Raw genomic sequence first — 18,980 nt, 5'->3', positions numbered from 1 at the left:
GGTATATGTAATTCATAACGGATCAATGGTCACACCCCTATACAAGGGGCGCAACGCGCGCAGAGAAGTGGCAATTTTTACTCATCTTGAATTATACTTGGTTCCTTTAAAAACTATCCTTTTGCACGACAACTTTTTCACCTAAGTTCCTCTCTTTTACAGATGATCATCGTGCTACACCCGTCCAGGATACGACACAATGGAGACACAGGCGCAGACGTGCAGCAGGGACCCGCTCCAAGGATTCTTTTTAGATTAAGACCCTGCGTAAACATTTTTTACTGTCTCTTGTTGATACATATCCACCGAATTCTCAGCATAGTTGAGAAGGATGCTGACGTCTTGGCATGTGGCCACGTCAGAATAATGCACGTACCTGGACAAAAGGGGCTTCTTACGAAGGGCACTATTTAGGCCCGGTCTATACCATAAAGACCGAATACCTTAGGGAGTGTTCGGCGTCGCGAGTTTGGCCTTATATGCATCAGCTCTGAATCATTGTCTTTGGTCAAATGTTGGGTTTGCCCGGCTCCTGTGTTTTGGTGCCTTACGTTCCGCTTTACCGGCTAAGGTAGCACCAGGAGAACTACTGCGATTGTGCCCTGGTTCATCCGGGCGAGCACCTCAGTAGATAAAGCCAAAAACTGACTGTCATGATATAACGTGAGATTGGTCAACCACTCGGTGACCTATCGGAATGTTAGAATTCCTCCGCCTTAACGAAGGTTCGTTTTCCGGCCAAGCATGTACGGACCCCACGATCGGGAGGGTGCGGAGCCACCGGGGGCTATCTAGTAGCCCCACTGTCAAACTCCTATGGCTAAGTGAAAGTGTTAAAGCATTATAGTCCGGTTGCCTCGCTCGCTACGCTATCACCTCCTTAATAGGACCAAGACGTTGGGTTAAGTGTGAACACGCGTTTTTTGCGAGCACCCCCGCATTCTATGCGTTGGGGTTGAAGCCAACGGCTGCAATCTTTCAGGTTATACACAGGTATATATAAACGGCCGCACAGGAGGCATCATACTACTTTCAGGCAAAAGTATAAAAATAACCTTATAAAATTTCATAAAAGCATTGTGCTTACAATGAGAATACATATCACTCAAACATAATATTTTTCAAGCACTGGGCCTCTATCAAACGAGCACCCTCGAGAACCTCCTCGAAATAGTGCTCGGCAGCCACCCGGCCTATGGTCGAACCCTGCGCCGCAACAGTGGTAGTGTCCATCTCCGCCCAGTATGCTTTAACACGGGCAAGGGCCATCCGCGAGCCTTCTATGCACGCCGACCTCTTCATCGCATTGATGCGTGACACCGCATCAAGGAACTGCTGCACTAAGCTGAAATAGTTGTTCGGCTTTGGCCTTTCCGGCCATAGCTGATCCACAACAGACCTCATGGCGAGACCGGACAACCTATTCAGTTCGGCCCATTCGGTTAGCTAGTCAATCAATGAAAGCGGACGCTCTGGAACGTGGAATTGCGTCCAGAACAGCTTGTCCACTTCACGATCTGTCTGACCTTGGAAGTACTTGGCTGCATCGGCAGCGCTCGCCACCAAATCCTTATACGCATCTGCTGAACTCCATAGCCGATCCAGAGGGGCATACCGTGGACCTCCGAACTTCCTCCGTAACATGAAGTGTTTCCCAGCCGCAATATCCCCGGCTTCCCGCAGCTCCTCCTTCTTCACTCTCATAGCAGAACGGGTGTCTTTGTCCGCCGCCGCGGCCTTCTCAAGGTCCGTTGCCTTCGCTCGGTTTTCTTTCTCAAGGACTAGGCAACGGTCGCCAGTGTCTTTTAATTCTATGTCCATCTTGGCCATCTTCTCCTGACTCTCGCAATGTGCGGCCTTCTCGGCTTTCAACTCTTCGGCCGCCTTCAAAGCAGCCGCATTACTAATCCTCGCTTGTTCCTTGGCTCGGGCAAGTTCCGCCCGCAAGGCTTCCACGGTGGCAGCTCCATCTGCAGTCACAACATATTAAAGATACTGGCATTATGCTACTCTTACTATGTGGCATTCACCAGATAATAACACTTACCATGTTCATCGTCAAGCCTCTTGTTAACAAGCTCGATGTCGGCGTCTGCCGCATCCAGTTGCCGTTTTAATTTGGCAAACTCACTAGTCCAGCTAGCCACCGGAGCTTCCACCACCTGCACATAGGGGCAGTCTGGTTATTGCCTGGGAATATGATCCTCTGTTCACTGCCGTTCTCGACGACAACCAGAGTCTCAGGGGCTACTATCTACACAGGGCACACCTAACATGTGCAGTACTATCAAATATTATCTCACGTACCTCAAAGCCCGTTAGTAGACTCATAAAGGCTTCATGTAATCCGCTTTCAGCGGACAAGATTCTCTCCATCACCGTACCCATCAGCATACGATGTTCTTATGAGATGGCCGCTCGCCCCACCAACTCCCTCAGAACGTCCGACCGCACACCAGACGGTGCCGGACTCTTTTGTATGCTCTCTTTGGGAGCTGGACACTGGGGACTTTGGGGGTCTACGGGATTATCTTCTGGCCTCACCGGATCCGGAGAGGCCCTCCGTGACGACACTTCGGGGTCGCCCGCTTCTGGAGCGGAGGAGTCTGGGGGAGGTGTTTCGCTCTCCATCATCTCTGGAAGAAGATCCCCAGAAGACGAGCTCATTTGAGAGGGGCTAAGGCCCGAACTGCAAGATATATGCGGTGGTTATTTTCTCAGAGAAAAAATATAGCATACCTTTACTATTAAAATACTTTGGATCACTTACGACTCGTTGGAGGGCTGATCCCCCCGCGGACTTTGTGTGGCAAAAGCACCCCCCGAGGCAGGACCCTCTGTGGGAGACTTCTTCTCCTGTTTGGAGGCTTCGGCTTCCGGATCCTCGGAAGTAGTCCTTTTCCTCCCCCGGTCGTCCTCCTTCATGGAAACGCTCGTTCCCTCGGTTGGAACGGGCGGCGATGGGGGCCCGCGTCCGCCCGTATTATCCCCCCGGTATCTTCCTTCAAGGGCTCCGGGCAAGGAGCGCCTCGAGCATCTTTTCCAATACCGGATTATCCAAACCCTCAGGGAGGGGGGCCAAATACCGAATCATCTTCGCCTTTGTTAGCCAGTCCTAGTCAAAAAAGCGAACTTTCGGGAATAACTTCGAATAAAAGATAGTGTGTTCGGCTAGAGGGTTTCTTACTTGTTCGGCGGCGCGGTTACTGCTCAGGCCCGCGTCCTCGGTAATATCTGGACATTCTACTTGAAGTCCGAAGAATAACTTGTACATCTCCTCGTGCGTCAGGCCGAGGAAACTTTGAATGGCACGTGGTCCCTCTGGGTTGAACTCCCACAAGCGAAGGGCCGGCGTTTGCAAGGATGGACTTGACGAACCAGCATAACTTGTACTACCGCAACCAAATTAAAATCTCCCTCGAAGAGATCTCGGATGCGGCTTTGCAGAATAGGCACGTCCTTGGCTGGACCCCAGCTCAGACCCCTGCTAATCCATGACATCAGTTGTGGTGGGGGGCCCGAGCGGAAAGCGGGGGCAGCCGCCCACTTGGCACTTCTGGGGGCCGTGACGTAAAACCACTCCCGTTGCCATAATTCGGACACCTCTGGAAAGAAACCTTTCGGCCATGGAGCTCCTGCCATCTTGCCTATTGATGCACCTCCGCACGCTGCATGTTGCCCCTCGATCATCTTCGGCTTTACTTCAAAGGTCTTGAGCCACAGGCCGAAGTGAGGGGTAACGCGGAGGAAGGCCTCACACACGACAATAAATGTCGTGATATGGAGAAAGGAGTCCGGAGCTAGATCGTGGAAATCTAGCCCGTAATAGAACATCAAGCCCCTGACGAAAGGATACAGAGTGAGGCCTAGACCTCGGAGGAAGTGGGAGACGAACACAACGTTCTCGTTGGGTTCGGGAGTAGGGACGATCTGCTCTCGAGCAGGCAGCCGATGCGAAACATTGGCGGTCAGATATCTGGCCTCCCTCAACTTCTTAATGTCCTCTTCCGTAATGGAGGAGGGCGTCCATTGGCCTTGAAGGCTGGATCCGGACATGGTTGAAGATCCGGAGTACCTAACCTGGGCTTTGGGTGTTAGAACTCGAGGCGGGGGAAGGGTTCGATTGAGCACGAGAGGGAAAAAGCGAAAACCTTGTCCCCTTATAAAGAGGGAGAATATCAAGCGTCCTCTCCGTAGCCATTTGGGACTTGCCTATAATCTAGGAGTCCTAGACACGGTTGGGTTACCCACGACCGCAGTAATGAGAATCCCGTAATTAGGGGAACACGATCTCTGCTTTGACAAGACGTGTCAAGAAACCGCCTCGCGTTATGTGTGGAGCTGGTTAAAAGAAACGGTTCGAATAATCACCGGGCCATGACATAACGCCATGCTGCCAAAACAAGCCAGCAAATTAGATCTGCGGGAAAATTATTCTCTCTGCGGTGGAATGTGGAACTTATTTTCCAGGGTCGGACACTATCCTCGTATTCAAATTCTTCTCTGATGTATTCGGAGAAGGAACCCGCCTTGCAATGCCGAAGACAATACTGCGCACCGGACTCATCGTCATTGAAGCCTGGTTCAGGGGCTGCTGAGGGAGTCCTGGATTAGGGGGTCTCCGGACAGCCGGACTATCTCCGTTGGCCGGACTGTTAGACTATGAAGATACAAGATTGAAGACTTCGTCTCGTGTCCGGATGGGACTCTACATGACGTGGAAGGCAAGCTAGTCAATACGTATATGGATATCTCCTCCTTTGTGACCGACCTTGTGTAACCCCAACCCTCTCCGGTGTCTATATAAACCGAAGGGTTTTAGTCCGTAGGACAACAATCACAACATACAATCATACCATAGGCTAGCTTCTAGGGTTTAGCCTCTCCGATCTCGTGGTAGATCTACTCTTGTACTACCCATATCATCAATATTAATCAAGCAGGACATAGGGTTTTACCTCCATCAAGAGGGCCCGAACCTGGGTAAAACTTCGTGTTCCCTGCCTCATGTTACCATCCGGCCTAGACGCACAGTTCGGGACCCCCTACCCTAGATCCACCGGTTTTGACACCGACAACGCACATGGTTCTAGGGGGATAGATTGGTAGGAAAAGACCATCGCTCGTCCCCGACCGCCACTCATCAGGAAGGCAATCAAAGAAACACATCATGCTTCAAATTTGTCACACAACGGTTACCATACGTGCATGCTACGGGACTTGCAAACCTCAACACAAGTATTTATCAAATTCACAATTACTCAACTAGCACGAATCTAATATCACCATCTTCATATCTCAAAACAATCATCAAGTATCAAACTTCTCATAGTATTCAATGCACTTTATATGAAAGTTTTTATTATACCCATCTTGGATGCCTATCATATTAGGACTAGTTTCATAACCAAAGCAAATTACCATGCTGTTCTAAAAGACTCTCAAAATAATATAAGTTAAGCATGAGAGTTCATCTATTTCTTCAAAATAGAACCACCGCCGTGCTCTAAAAGGATATAAGTGAAGCACTAGAGCAAATGACAAACTACTCCGAAAGATATAAGTGAAGATCAATGAGTAGTCGAATAATTATGCAACTATGTGAAGACTCTATAACATTTAAGAATTTCAGATCTTGGTATTTTATTCAAATAGAAAGCAAAACAAAATAAAATAAAAGGATGCTCCAAGCAAAACACATATCATGTGGTGAATAAAAATATAGCTCCAAGTAAAGTTACCGATGAATGAAGACGAAAGAGCTGATGCCTTCCGGGGCATCCCCAAGCTTAGGCTCTTGGTTGTCCTTGAATATTATCTTGGGGTGCCTTGGGCATCTCCAAGCTTAGGCTCTTGCCATTCCTTATTCTGTAGTCCATCGAATCTTTACCCAAAACTTGAAAACTTCACAACACAAAACTTAACAGAAAACTCGTAAGCTCCGTTAGTATTAGAAAATAAATCACCACTTAGGTACTGTTGTGAACTCATTCTAAATACATATTGGTGTAATATCTACTGTATTCCAACTTCTCTATGGTTCATACCCTCTGATACTACTCATAAATTCATCAAAATAAGCAAACAACACAATGAAAACAGAATCTGTCAAAAACAGAACAATCTATAGTAATCTGTATCAAACATATACTTATGTAACCCCAAAAATTCTGAAATAAATTGGTGGACGTGCGGAATTTGTCTATTAATCATATGCAAAAAGAATCAACCTAATCACACTCACCAGTAAAAAATGGCAGCTAATCTCGTGAGCGCAAAAGTTTCTATTTTTTACAGCAAGATCACAAAGACTTCACCCGAGTCTTCCCAAAGGTTCTACTTGGCACAAACACTAATTAAAACATAAAACCACATCTAAACAGAGGCTAAATTAATTGTTTATTACTAAACAAGAACAAAAATCAAGGAACCAAAAATAAAATTGGGTTGCCTGATACGTCTCCAACGTATCTATAATTTTTTATTGCTCCATGCTATATTATTTACTGTTTTGGACATTATTTGGCTTTATTATCCACTTTTATATTATTTTTGGGACTAACCTATTAACCGGAGGCCCAACCCAGAATTACTGTTTTTTGCCTGTTTTAGGGTTTCGAAGAAAAGGAATATCAAACAGAGTCCAAACGGAATGAAACCTTCGGGAACGTGATTTTCTCATTGAATAAGACTCAGGAGACTTGGACCCTACATCAAGACACATAACAGGAGGCCACGAGGTAGGGGGCGCGCTTGCCTACCCCAGGCGCGCCCTCCACCCTCGTGGGCCCCCTGTTGCTCCACCGACGTACTTCTTCCTCCTATATATACCCACGTACCCCCAAACGATCATATACGGAGCCAAAACCCTAATTCCACCGCCGTAACTTTCCGTATCCACGAGATCCCATCTTGGGGCCTATTCCGGAGCTCCGCCGGAGGGGGCATCGATCACGGAGGGCTTCTACATCAACACCATAGCCTCTCCGATGAAGTGTGAGTAGTTTACCACAGACCTACGGGTTCATAGTTAGTAGCTAGATGGCTTCTTTTCTCTTTTTGGATCTCAATACAATGTTCTCCCCCTCTCTTGTGGAGATCTATTTGATGTAATCTTATTTTTGTTGTGTGTTTGTTGAGACCGATGAATTGTGGGTTTATGATCAAGTCTATCTATGAATAATATTTGAATCCTCTCTGAATTCTTTTATGCATGATTGGTTATCTTTGCAAGTCTCTTCGAATTATCAGTTTGGTTTGGCCTACTAGATTGATCTTTCTTACAATGGGAGAAGTGCTTAGCTTTGGGTTCAATCTTGCGGTGTCCTTTCCCGGTGACAGTAAGGGCAGGAAGGCACATATTGTATTGTTGTCATCGAGGATAACAAGATGGGGTTTTCTTCATATTGCATGAGTCTATCCCTCTACACCATGTCATCTTGCTTAAGGTGTTACTCTGTTTTTAACTTAATACTCTAGATGCATGCTGGATAGCGGTCAATGAGTGGACTAATAGTAGTAGATGCAGGCAGGAGTCGGTCTACTTGTCTCAGACGTGATGCCTATATACATGATCATACCTAGATATTCTCATAACTATGCTCAATTCTGTCAATTGCTCAATAGTAATTTGTTCACCCACCGTAGAATACTTATGCTCTCGAGAGAAGCCACTAGTGAAACCTATGGCCCCCGGGTCTATCTTTATCATATTAATCTCCTACTACTTAGTTATTTCCTTTGCTATTTACTTTTCCTTTATTTTACTTCTCATCTTTATCATAAAAATACCAAAAATATTATCTTATCATATCTGTCAGATCTCACTCTCGTAAGTGGCCCTATAGGGATTGACAACCCCTATTTGCGTTGGTTCCGAGGATTTATTTGTTTTGTGCAGGTGCAAGGGACTCGCACGTAGCCTCCTACTGGATTGATACCTTGGTTCTCAAAAACTGAGGGAAATACTTACACTACTTTGCTTCATCATCCCTTCCTCTTCGGGGAAAACCAACGCTGTGCTCAAGAGGTAGCATTGCCTCCCAACAAGCGCTATCGTTTAACTCCCCTAGCTAGGCATGATGATTTTAATGATGCTCACATAAACGATAAGAATTGAAACATAAAGAGAGCATCATGAAGAATATGACTACCACATTTAAGCCTAACCCACTTCCTATGCATAGGGATTTTGTGAGCAAACAACTTGTGGGAACAAGAATCAACTTGCATAGGAAGGTAAAGCAAGCAAAACTTCAAAACTTTAAGCACATAGAGAGGAAACTTGATATTATTGCAATTCCTACAAGCATATATTCCTCCCTCATAATAATTTTTAGTAGCATCATGTATGAATTCAACAATATAACCATCACATAAAGCATTCTTTTCATGATCTACAAGCATAGAAAATTTACTACTCTCCACATAAGCAAAATTCTTCTCATTCGGAATAGTGAGAGTATCATAAGAAACTCAAATACTATAAATTGTTTCCACATTAAATGAGTAATGTTAAGAAAAATGGTAATCATAATCATGACAAGTTTTATAAATATAATCATCTCTACTTTTTATAGCATTAGTATCATCACAATAATTATCATAAGTAGCAACTTTGTTCTCGTCATAATCGATTGAAACCTCTTCCAAGATAGTGGAATCATTACTAAATAAAGTCATGACCTCTCCAAATCCACTTTCATAATTGTCACAATAAGATTCAACACCCTCTAAAATAGTGGGATCATTACTTCCTAAAGTTGACACTCTTCCAAACCCACTTTCATCAATATAATCATCATAAATAGGAGGCATGCTATCATCATAATAAATTTGCATATCGAAACTTGGGAGGTTAAATATATCATGTTCATGAAACGTAGCATCCCCAAGCTTGGGACAAACATTAATTGCAGCAAATAAATTCTCAAACATGTCATTCTCATCAAACATAGCATCCCCAAGCTTGGGCCTTTTCATATCATAAGCATAATCACTCTCATCATTAATAGTATGATAGCACCAATAGTATAGCAATTATCATCATATCAATGAGTAATAGGAGCAACATCATTTGGGAGGGATACCTTTTTACCTTTGCTTCTACGTCTTTTCTTTTGCTTCTTCGCATCATGTGTGGGTTTAACCCTCTTTTTGGAGCTCCTTATTAATGAGATTGGTTGGATAGAAAGCTCTTCCTCATTACCTGATTCATCATAAGAAATACTAGGAGGATATTGGGAAGTCTCTTCCCTTTCATTAGTATTCTCTTCATCTTCTATTTGCTTTCTCATCTTTATGTAATTGGTAATATAAGGATTTTCAATGCAATTCACCGCACAATACATATAAATTTCCTCTAGATAAGAATCAAGAATTTTATCAAGGGAAAATTCTGGAATATCCTTAGTTATACGTTTCATTTCTTCATAACACAGAAGCAAACTAAGTTCATTCTGATGCGCACGGGAAATCAAGTCATCATAATTTTTGGACACGATTAGATCATGAAAGAATTTGCATTGGATATTTAAATGTCCATGTTCATTGCAAATTTCACAAGGATGGCTAAGAAAATTTAAATTTTCAGCACAAACGTCTAGCCTTTCTTGCAACCATTTAGTTTCTAAATACTTATGCCTCTTGCAAAATCTATCTTCCCTATTTGGTGTGTACTTGCAAACTCTATGCACTCCACAAAAATTGGCATGCTTATAAGAGACATTTTCATCATGACTAGTGCAATCATCACTAGTACCATGGATATTCAAGGAATTCATACTAACAACATTGCAATCATGCTCATCATTCAAATATTTAGTGCCAAACATTCTAATGCATTCTTCTTCTAACACTTTGGCACAATTATCGGAATCCTTATTTTCATGAAAGACATTAAAAAGATGAAGAATATGAGGTATCCTCAGTTCCATTTTTATGATTTTCTTTTATGAACTAAACTAGTGATAAAACAAGAAACTAAAAGATTCGATTGCAAGATCTAAAGATATACCTTCAAGCGCTAACCTCCCCGGCAACAGCGCCAGAAAAGAGCTTGATGTCTACTACACAACCTTCTTCTTGTAGACGTTGTTGGGCCTCCAAGTGCAGAGGTTTGTAGGACAGTAGCAAATTTCCCTCAAGTGGATGACCTAAGGTTTATCAATCCGTGGGAGGCGTAGGATGAAGATGGTCTCTTTCAAGCAACCCTGCAACCAAATAACAAAGATTCTCTTGTGTCCCCAACACACTCAATACAATGGTAAATTGTATAGGTGCACTAGTTCGGCGAAGAGATGGTGATACACGTGCAATATGGATGGTAGATATAGGTTTTTGTAATCTGAAAAATATAAAAACAGCAAGGCAACTAATGATAAAAGTGAGCGTAAACGGTATTGCAATGCATTGAAACAAGGTCTAGGGTTCATACTTTCACTAGTGCAAGTTCTCTCAACAATAATAACATAATTGGATCATATAACTATCTCTCAACATGCAACAAAGAGTCACTCCAAAGTCACTAATAGCAAAGAACAAACGAAGAGATTATGGTAGGGTACGAAACCACCTCAAAGTTATTCTTTCTGATCGATCTATTCAAGAGTCCGTAGTAAAATAACACGAAGCTATTCTTTCCGGTTAATCTATCATAGAGTTCGTACTAGAATAATACCTTAAGACGCAAATCAACCAAAACCCTAATGTCACGTAGATACTCCAATGTCAACTCAAGTATCCATGGGTATGATTATACGATATGCATCACACAATCTCAGATTCATCTATTCAACCAACACAAAGAACTTCAAAGAGTGCCCCAAAGTTTCTACCGGAGAGTCAAGACAAAAACGTGTGCCAACCCCTATGCATGAGTTCACGAGGTCACGGAACTCGCAAGCTGATCACCAAAACATACATCAAGTGGATCACGTAATATCCCATTGTCACCACAGATAAGCACATGCAAGCCATACATCAAGTGTTCTCAAATCCTTAAAGACTCAATCCGACAAGATAACTTCAAAGGGAAAACTCAATCCATCACAAGAGAGTAGAGGGGGAGAAACATCATAAGATCCAACTATAATAGCAAAGCTCGCGATACATCAAGATCGTGCCGAATCAAGAACACGAGAGAGAGAGAGAGAGAGAGAGAGAGAGAGAGAGAGAGAGAGAGATCAAACACATAGCTACTGGTACATACCCTCAGCCCCGAGGGTGAACTACTCCCTTCTCGTCATGGAGAGCGCCGGGATGATGAAGATGGCCACCAGAGAGGGATTCCCCCCTCCGGCAGGGTACCGAAACGGGTCTAGATTGGTTTTCGGTGGCTACAGAGGCTTGCGGCGGCGGAACTCCCGATCTAGGTTTCTTTCTAGAAGTTTCAGTATACATAAGAGGTTTTGGCGTTGAGAACAAGTCAGGGGGTCTCCGGCTGTCCACGAGGTAGGGAGGCGCGCCCAGGGGGGTGGGCGCGCCCCCACCCTCGTGGGCAGCCCGAGACTCTTCTGGCCCAACTCTTTTACTCGATGGCCTTCTTCTGGTCCAAAAATAAGTTCCGTGAAGTTTCAGGTCAACTGGACTCCGTTTGATTTTCCTTTTCTGTAAAACTCAAAAACAACGAAAAAACAGAAACTGGCACTGGGCTCTAGGTTAATAGGTTAGTCCCAAAAATCATATAAAATAGCATATAAATGCATATAAAACATCCAAGGTTGATAATATAATAGCATGGAACAATCAAAAATTATAGATACGTTGGGGACGTATCATGTATCTTCATCCGGTTGAGCAAACTTATTCCTTGGGTCCGCCATCTATGGAGTAGAAAAAGGAGAAGAGTCAGAAATGAGTAGAGAAGAGGGTCCTATAGCTCATCTTAGTGGCCGCGTCCTACAATCAGCGTGTGCTCTGATACCATCTTGTAGCGATCCGACCTCAGACGGTCAAATCTCTGTGTATAAGTGTCATCTCTGGATCGGTAATGCTGTCACACACAGTACTTGTGGGATTTATAACAGATTTCAATCACACACTTATTACATCGAATGTCTCAAAAAAGAGCTTATTACAATAATATGGCTGAAGGCCATCTAGATAAGATAACAACGGAAGCTTCAGAGGTAAATGAGTCCATCAACTCCAACGGCATAGCTGAGTGCATGACAACGACCTAGCGCACCTTACTCTTCGTCTGAAAACTCTGCAACATAATACGTTGCAGCCTGTGTAGGTCAGCACATGGAATATGCTGGCAAGATAACACTATAAAACAATGAACAAGTAACATCTATAATCTATATGCATATTTGGCTAATGGAGGCTCTATGTTTAGCATTTGCATAAAGCTAGTTTTTCCCTACAACAAAGGAATATATTTTATTTATCTAAAAGTTTGTTGAAAACATTGAGAAGGTTCCTCCAACTTAATCCCAAATTAAAGTAGTTATCACCCAACAATTTAATTAAGTAAATTGATGAGATCAAATCAATAATTCAAGCACCAGATACTCAAGATGTCCATAACCGGGGACACGGCTAACCATGATTAGTTTGTACACTCTGCAGAGGTTTGCGCACTTTTCCCCACAAGACTCGATCTCCTCCGTTGTATTTCTCACACTGCATGATGTTTAAGAAACGGATGGCCGAGACACAGTCTTTCCGAAGAGGTCCCCTTAACCGATAGATAGGCCGGTACACCTACAATCCTGTACATCTGCTAGCCCATCATGGAAAGGTTTCCCGCAACTTACTCAACTATGCCAGAGCCCATAATGGTTTGTGGCTGCACACAGAAGTTTCCAGCATGAATAATTTTATGATCCCTTTGAGCCTGGGTGGCAAACCATAGGATAATCACACGGGTACTCCGAGATATCCCAGGACAGTGCTGGATTGCTCTAGGTGCCCAGACAACCACTGGGTACTCCAGGGTGCCTCATCCAATCCACCCAGATGTGTGTTAAAGTAGCCACCTTAAATAAACCCTTAGTTCATAACAATTCTCACAAATGTCATGAATCACTCAATCCAAACCACGTCTACGAGCATAGCATAGCAAAGTATAATAAGTGTAACATAGTAACTCCCAAGGTTTGAATGAAAAGGGCAATAGGGATTACCTCAACATCTACTTCCCAAAACCCACATGTTAATCAGGTCCTAACCATGCAGTGTTTGAGGATTGAAACTAATGCATAAAAACTGGGTAGTAAAGGGCTATGATCAAAGTGTTACTTGACTTGTTGACGATCTGAAAACCCTAGTGACTCGTAGTAGCATGCTTCGCATTCTGGAAACTCTATCACAAACAAACAATAACATACATAAGCACTCAAGCAATAGATGTAAGGGTAAAACTCAAGAGAAAAGATCCAAATTGAAAGTACAAGTGAAGAGCTTTGATTTGCAAAAAGAAACAACCAAATTGGAGCTATGAAACTCAAACTACGATCAAAAGAAGTTCGAATTCAAATCTACTTGCAACCACATTTTAAATTGTCAAAACTATGTTCAAGTTGGTTATCCGGAAAGAGGGGTTCGAGACGAAGATTTTGGCATTGGTTTCACTGGATTTGGACGAGCGAGTAAAAAGTTACGAAGGTTTGAAGATCAGGGGCTAATTTGCGATGAAAATAATCGTGGATAGGTCCCTGGCCGAAAAAAAGGCTATCGAACGAACGTTTGCTATCAGGGTCAAACGAGCGAATACGTTCGCTAATAGAGACGTTCGAACGAACACTCACTAATTAGCGAACTCGAAAAAACCCGAACTAAACCGATCTAACGAAAAAACCAAAAAAAACTGGGCGATGGTTCGGTCTTTACCGGTTCTTAAAAAAACTCGTGGGCGGCGGCGGCTCCGGCGTCGACGTCGCGGGGCTTCGGCAGCGGGCGGCGGCGGCGCTAGTGACAGCGGAGAGCAGCGGCGGCAGCAAGGCAGCGACGCCGGGCGGCAAAGGCGGTGGTGGTGCGGCTCGGCGGCGGTGGCTGCGGCGGCTCGGGATAGGAGGAGGAGGCGACTGGGCGGGCGCTTATAAGGGCGAGGGGGGGCTTCGCCTTGCGGGAGGGCGCGCCGGGTCGGACCGGAGCCGTGCCCCGGCCGAACTCGGGCGGCGGCGGCGGCTCGGTCTCCCTGCGCGGGAGGAAGGCGGCACGCAGGTGGGCTTTGGCCCAGTCGGGCGGGAAAAGATTTTTGTTTTAAAAGAATTCTGCCCAAATAAAATCCTAATAAAATATAATTTTTTTTCTAAAAATACCAGAAACAATTTTCATCGTCTAAATCTAATATTTAGAACAAAGTGAACATTTTTCTGGTCTAAAAATGCAATTTTCAAAAATGCATATTTTTCTAATTCAAATAAAATAGCAAATAAAATCCGAATAAAATATAAATTTGATTTTAAAATTTCTCCTCCAATATTCCTCTCTTTTCGAAGAATTTATATTATCTTCTCTCTTTTATTTTTAATATTGGAAATATTTTGGAGAGAAAAATATTAAAATCAAATTGATCATCTTTTCAAATTTGAGAAAATTCAAATATGAAATAAATGAAATCTTCAACTCTCTCCTTGGATCCTTGAGTTGCTTAGGATTTCTAGGATCCCAACAAAATGCAAATGAAATATGATATGCATATGATGACCTATGTATAACACCCAAATTGAAAATTGGGATGTTACACAACACTAAAAGAACACCCACTCAAAAAAAGTTGAAACATTTGAAAAAATGTCCATGCAAATATAAAAATATGTCTGCACATTTTTAAAAACTGTTCATAACATATCAATTGTACCACTTTGAAAATCATTCATAACACTTTAACAAACATTTCACACATTCAAAAAAATCATGAGAAGTTTATTGCAAATTTGAAACGAGAAATCTAACTGCCACACCACATCTTTTTCGCATAAGTACCGAACGACTCAAAATCCATCGGATCATCATCTCATGCTCGCAATCGAGCGACAAAATGTTGACGCGGATGCGGGATTTGTTTCCTTCTGCGCGACGAACACACGGTTTTGTTTCCATTTGCATGACGGGTGACTTTACCGCGGGGGTAGTGTTGCACACGCAATATTTCAATGTTGAGCGGTATTTTTTAGGAAATAGTCACGCGTCCCCTTGTGTGAAAGAAAAAAATGGTCTACGCAGGATTTGATCCATGGCGAACAGGCCAAAGTTGGCAACAATAAGCCTAAATAAGCACAAAGACAAGAAATCACAATTCACCTTTGTTGAGTTATTAGATACTTATTGGCTATCATGCAAAGAAATCAAGATCACCCCCTAGGCGCAATATTGAAGGCCGGTATTGGCAATGGGAGAACTTTAATGCATCATTTTCATATTCTTATTTTGGGCCACGCCAATGTGAATGTTGTGATACCTCTCCCTATGCTCACATGAATTATCTATCACGGGACAAGTATGATTCGAGAACACATTATCCATCTTATTTTCAACCATCTCATGAAAGATCATGTAACTCCAAGAATATCAACATTTGATGAAAAATCATGTGTCAAATACCGTTTCGCTAAAAAAGGATCGGTCCGGAGCACACGGAAAAAGAATGAGGTGGTCAACCAAGTGTGTTGCGTCAAAAAGATGGTCGTAAGCATGTCGCTTCAGATTTGATTTCAAATAGTAAAGAGCCAATTAAGGTATTGACATTGACTACTAAAAACAATAAGATGAGTCAATCAAGTGCTAAATATGAGAGAAGAAGTTGAGAGAGTATAAGGTCAAAAAAAGAATCATCATTGCTTCAAAGTTGAAACAAAACCACACGGGAGCCGCCCACTCGGTTTATCATTTTCGCGAAAGAAGAAACTGCAAAATCTTGGTGCACAAGAGTTGAAAAAAAGAACATGACATTGGTTCCCAAAGAAAGTACTCAAAACAAGAATGAGGTGCAAGCTTTCATTGTAGAAAGTGCGGGAAAGATGACGAAGGAAAAGAGTGAAAATTATGATCAAGTTAGGTCGAAGGTTTAAATCTTTGGTCCATTTTGTTGGAGGGCAGTGATCCACGAGGTCATAGAGGCGATCAGGTCGACCTAAGACAACCCATAGCCGTCGCGCGTGCTGACGGAGTCACTTCCGGACGTGCGGGGTTTCGGGTCCTGAAAAGACCTCGCCAACGTGTCTTGTGTATCGTGTTCCCGACGAGGCTCCTCCGGCAATGTGTCTTGCGTACCGTGTTCGACGTCGGGTGTTCATGATGGCGTGTTCGTGTGCGCATACTAGGTTTGAGTCCCATAAGCCTCAAATTCTGCGTTCTACTTTTCTCGTTTTACTCTGCTTTTGTTTCTGAATAAAAATCAGAAATATGGGATGTGGGATCCTAACAAGAAGCAGAAAAAGTATCGCTCGTGCGATGGGAAAAGGATCGAAGGGTGATCAATCGAACGTGTCTCGGACTAGTTAGGTGGAATTGTTTGGATCTGTTGCAAACTACAGTACCAAACGGTTGGCAATTATCATAGTCCTTTGAAAACATGTTATGTCAGATAAAAAAAGTTCACTCCTTTTTTCATGGAAAACACCAAAATTTTCTAAAAAGAAATAAAAAACAAGGCGTGTGCAGGTTCCGATTTGTTTCTGACTTGCTAAATCCTAATGGTTCTTGGAAGGTAAATCTGTTGGAGACGTACTTCTACCCTTGTGACGTTGAGGAGATCTTGAAAATCAGGGCTTCACCAAGGCAGCAGGATGATACTATTGCTTGGGGTCCGGGGCGTCTAGGATCTTTCTCGGTACGGTCGGCCTATAATTTTGCTTTTGATGATTCTGTCAGGTCGTCTGAATCAGCATCAAGTTCTTCTCCTAATGGTACAAGGAAGTGTTGGGATTTTATATGGAAAACAAATGTACCCCCGGCTGTTAAAATTTTTGCATGGCGTGTGGCCACTAACTCCCTCCCAACATGGCCTAATAAGAGGAAGAGATGTTTGGAGGAATCAGACTTGTGTCCGGTCTGCCAGAGAGAGCCGGAGCACACCTTCCATGCGTTGTGTAGATGCCAAAATTCAGTTAATCTGTGGAACTGCATGAGTACTATTTGGCCGTTGCCAAATCTGGGAGATGTACAACACAATGGTCCTGAATGGCTGCTGCATGCGTTGCAACCTTTGTCTGAAAATGTACGTTGTATGCTACTGTTCACACTATGGCGTTGTTGGCATGTTAGGAATGAAGTGGTCCACTTGAAACCAGTTCCGCCCCTCGAAGTTTCTAAAAATTTCCTGTCAAGTTACTTAAATTCTATGACGAGCATTAACAAGATTTTATCTGCGATCCAATCAAAGGAAAAGGGCCTGCTGCGTTGGATTATGTTGAAACTCCAAAGAAATCTCTGAAGAAGGATGAGAACTCATGTAAGTGGATTGCTCCGCCTTAGAACTGGGCCAAACTGAATACGGATGGATCCTGGTCGGCTGATGGAAGTGCGGGAGCGGGGATGATACTTCGAGATGATACATGAAATATAATTTTCTCATCCTGCAGAATCCTTTTCTCTTGTAGGGATGCTATGGAAGCGGAACTGTATGCTTGTATGGAAGGGCTTTTTTTGTCTCTTCAACATTCAGATCAACCAATTTTTCTGGAGATGGACTCAATATCAGTGGTGAATCTACTAAAGGATGTTGACCATGATAAGTCGGTGTTCGCTTCATTAGTGTCAGAGATTAAATATATGATGTCTCTACGTAAAACTTGTATTACTTGTATTAAGCGTAGCCAAAATGTTGTAGCAGATTATTTGGCATATTTTGCTAGAACCGAAAAGAAAACTGTAGTGTGGTTGGGCTCTGGTCCACCAGGAGCGCTTGGTCTTAGTAGAGTTGATTGTAATCCTGATTTTGATTGAATAATATAAGCTGTTAGAATAGATCCGAGGCATACCGTTGATCATCCGAGAACCAAGCAATCACACAAATACAACACCGAGATTTATTAACAAGGTTCACCATCATGGTTACATCCCCGGGGCCTGACTACGGGCGCTCCTCCCCGTGACACCGTCACAATACCGCACCCCGGCAACCCGGACGCCGGCACACGTTGCTGGCTCCCTCGCGTACCCATGCTATTATGTTGGCATAGGTTACATCGTGTGTCTACCCCTGATATATATGAGAGGCCTAGGATACAAGTGTCCTATTAGGACACAACTTCTACCTTGTCTACACACAATCCAAACCAAGTCCAACGGTAACCTACCTTGTACAATAATATTCGACATAATTCTAACAAACTCCACCTTGGCGAATATTATCCACCACCTTGAATTCGTCCGTGCGTCGAACCTTCATGTACATTGGACTTGAGATACACCATGAGCACAGTTGCTACTCCCAGACTTCATGTGACTCCACCTGCAACTGTAGTCCCTTCTCGTCTTCATCACAGTCAACACTCAAGCAAAAAATTAAGTTCCTTGTTACTCTACTTTGTGCTCCCAAATTTCGGAGTATCCGCTCAACGCCATCACACACTGATCATTAATCTGCGTGAAAATAAACAACTCACATATTGGGTGTCACATATAAAAGTTACCTGAACTCAACATCACCGCTCTTTCATGACCGTCTGTCTGAAACTTGAAGAAATTTCACCGTCGCCTTGTGTCACTTTGAGTCAAATTCACAGTTGTCTCACACTTTTTCCGGATAGTCTTTGACATGTCCCATAGCTATAGCACTCCACCTCCTTCTGTACTTATGATCCGCACTTTGCAATGTGCATTAAACACCACAAAATATACGACCATGTACTCTCCCAGCTTTTGACAATTTCAGATTTTCCGCCACTTTCTCAGATTCTCCATGGTCAACTCCTGTCCATCAATCGGCACCGATAGACCTAGTCACCAACTTGAATCTGGTACTCGTCAACACTGCTTCAGCACCCCCTGCACACTTTTGTCTGACCACATGTCTCACCATTAGTGCT

Source organism: Triticum aestivum, chromosome 4A (genome assembly GCF_018294505.1).
Source record: "Triticum aestivum cultivar Chinese Spring chromosome 4A, IWGSC CS RefSeq v2.1, whole genome shotgun sequence".
NCBI classification, from domain to species: Eukaryota; Viridiplantae; Streptophyta; class Magnoliopsida; order Poales; family Poaceae; genus Triticum; species Triticum aestivum.
The sequence above is the reverse complement of the archived record's forward strand: the minus strand, read 5'-3'. Positions refer to the sequence as shown.